Source organism: Sceloporus occidentalis, unplaced genomic scaffold (genome assembly GCF_023333645.1).
Source record: "Sceloporus occidentalis isolate IW3139 unplaced genomic scaffold, rSceOcc1.0.p SCAF_4, whole genome shotgun sequence".
Taxonomy (NCBI): Eukaryota; Metazoa; Chordata; class Lepidosauria; order Squamata; family Phrynosomatidae; genus Sceloporus; species Sceloporus occidentalis.
Window position 1 is genome coordinate 132,156,997 of NW_028316984.1, and position 3,239 is coordinate 132,160,235.

General features: G+C 43.2%; 1 pseudogene; it reads left to right on the forward strand.

The window, feature by feature from the left end:
* Positions 1-1,662: 1,662 nt before the first annotated feature.
* LOC149314627 (U6atac minor spliceosomal RNA) lies at positions 1,663-1,782 on the forward strand (annotated as a pseudogene).
* The last annotated feature ends 1,457 nt before the right edge of the window (positions 1,783-3,239 follow it).

Here is a 3,239-nt window from a genome sequence, read left to right on the forward strand (position 1 = left end):
GGGCAACACACTAGCTTGCAGTGGGGCTGACTGCGTGGCACACAGTTCTATGCTCTCACACCTCACTGCTTCTTCTTATTCCCCAACATATGCTGCCTGAGGCAACTACTTCACTCTGCCTCACGGTAGGGCCATTCTACTCTGGTTGAACTCTTTTCACAAAGAAAAGCAGACCAGTGCTTGGAGACTTTCAGAAAGCACACAGTTCTGAAAGGCAGACTTTCTTTTTTACTAGGTCCCACAAATGACCTCCATGGTATAAACCTCTAGCCTCTGATCTGTCATCTTATTTTTGTTCATTTGAAATTCCTTACAATTTTCAGTCACACCAAAAAGTTGACAGGAAAGAATCTGTGGCCTTGCATAAAATGTAAAGGATTGCAGTTGGCAGCCATCATGGGCAATAAAGTTTTGTTTTTGTTTATGGTTGAAGACGAATGACTAATATATGAAAAAAAGGGGAAAGCCTGGCATCCTTGATGTTTCACAGCTGAAATTTTAGACATTTATTTCAAGAAATCATCAGCCTTGTTTCCCACACTTCCACTGCATGTTTTTGGGCAAAGATTTTTACCTTTCTCTATTAATTTGCAAACATTCCATATTCATAGATATATTTCTTTCTATTCATTTCATATGAATATTTTAAAGGTCTTAAATGGTTCTGAAAATAGATCATGGAAGGGGTGGGGACTGGTGACATAATGGGAGGATAATTGGTTCTATAGGCATCTAATGTCCCCGTCCAACTTTTAGGATTCTTCATTTTGTACCTTTTTCTGTAGCAGAATAGGTATGATTGAATTGACTGCAGTGAGGATGCTTCACTGCACCCTGCAAAGGTGCTTCATTGCACCTTGAGTAGACTTATGGTTGGCAGCATCTGGTGTCTTCAGGCTCCTGTGTTCCAATGTTTTCAGGCTCCTCTGCCTTGCCCTGGGGAGCTTCTGGGCCTTCATGCTCCATTTTGAGCATGAATAAGAAGCATGAATTGAGTTGGTGGAAGTACAAAAATATTCCAGTGGGCAGGATAGGAGATGCCCTTTCACAACAGTCCAGTGAAGAAAGAAGGTCAAACTATGTATTAAAGAACATGCATATTCCCTCTAAATTTTTTAAATCTAACAATGGGGTTTCCTTAGGTACATGCTTTAGCAATCTGAGTTCCAAATTAAGTACAAGAGCAAATCTCTGTGGGGTTGAAAATGTCCTGTTTTGTGGTGTGTGTGTTGTACCTAGGGAACAGAATAATTACATCATCCCATTGACACAGAATGTTCACTGATTCTTGAGTCAGACTCCAACTTCTGTCTTCTCTCCTAGGATAAAAATGGGATAAAATGTATCATGTTTTAGCCCTATTCTTTCACATGTGTTTTTTTTTTTGGGGGGGGGGAGTCTTTTTTATATGTAGTCTGTGCCCCCGTTTAGTCTCAACTTTGACCGCCTCCCACATCAGGGGGTCAGCAGGGAGTATGTCAATGTTTTTGTTATTTTTATGGGAACCAAGCTCCCCCTCCCCCCTGCTTAGGACCATGCACATATATGCACCACTGCATTGCAGTTTCCTGGTACAGTGTGTGTTGAAGGGGAGAGCATATATGTTCCCCAGGAAGAACAAATTGGGCAGGAGCAAATGTATTGCTGCTTTGGGGTGATCAAGGACTGTATGAAAGATGAGAAGGTTAGTGCTTCCCTTGATAGGATGGAAGAAGTCTTAGTGGCCTGTACAACAAACATGTTAAGGCGTTGCTGCTTTGTGGCATCCAATCAGGATTTTGAGCATTGTGGTTGGTGGTTTGAGCATTGGACTATAACTCTGGGAATGTAGGTTTCAATCCCCACTCGGGTATGGAAACCCTCCGAGTGATTTTGGGCAAGTCACATTCTCTCAGCCTCAGATGGAAGCAAAGGCAAAGTCCCTCCAAACAAATCTTGCCAAGAAAACCCTATGATATTCTTGCTAACAAACTAGTGAAGTGTGGGTTGTACAATGAGACTGTTAGGTGGATTTGTAATTGGTTGACCAAATGAATCAAAGAATAGTCCTCTTCCTCCTGGAGAGAAGTAATTGTACTTGGTTGACCAGCTGAACCTAAAGAGTACTCAGCAATGGCTCCTCTTCATCTTGGAGAGAAGTGACTAGTGGGGTGCTACAGGGTTCTATCCTGGGCCCAATGCTATTCAATATCTTTATCAGTGACTTGGATGAAGGAATAGAAGCCATACTTATCAGATTTACAGATGACACCAAATTGGGGGGGGGGGGGTAGCTAATACACCAGATGGCAGGATCAGAATTCAAAATGACCTTAATAGATTAGATGATTGGTCCAAAACTAAGTAAAATACTAAAAACTAAAAATGTATCTCAATAGGGAGAAATATAAGATACTACAGTGTCATGGGACCTAGTTGAGTCTGATGAGGAGGCTGAAGAAAAACTCAGGCAGCTCTCAAGATGAAGAGCAGTCTGGAGAGCAGTGGGCTTGCACCAGGTGGGTCTAATAAAAGCCTCTCTTTTGCTGCTTGGCAAAGAAGAGCCTTATTGCATGTTGTTGTTCTGCTCTTCACACCATGCACTGAGTCCTCAAACTTGGGGGCTGTGCTACCTCCCCAGCTGTGCTCTCTGCCCAATAAGTTGCAGGCGAGTCCCTCTTCTGGCTAAGAGGGTAAACCTGTAACATCTGGAGGACCAAGTTTGGGAACCACTGTTCTAGATGGACTCCCAAGGGCAAGGACAATTCTGAGTGCTGCTAGTTTATTGCCCTTGTCTGGACAATCTCAAATTCTCAGCTAATTGTTTCCTCCTCTGCTCAGCCTGCCTGTGTGTGTTAGCTGAACCAGGAGATACGCTGAGGAAGAAAAAAAAGAAATGCAAATAAATTGGATGGGTGACACCTGGCTTGATAACATGTGAAAGGGATTTAGAAGTCCTAGTAGACCACAAGTTAAACATGAGGCAACAGTGTGATGCTGCTACAAAAAATCCCAGTGCGGTTCTAGGCTGCATTGATAGGAGTATAGTATCTGAGGGAAGTAATAGTACTTTGGTCAGACCTTACCTGTGTGTCCAGATCTGGGCTCTACAGTTCAGGAAGGATATTGACAAGCTGGAATGTATCCACAGCAAGGTGACCAAAGGTCTGGAATCCATGCCCTATGAGGAGCGACTTAGGGAGCTGGGTATATTTAGCCTGGAGAAGGGGGGGGGGAACCCCAAAGAGGTGACACGATAG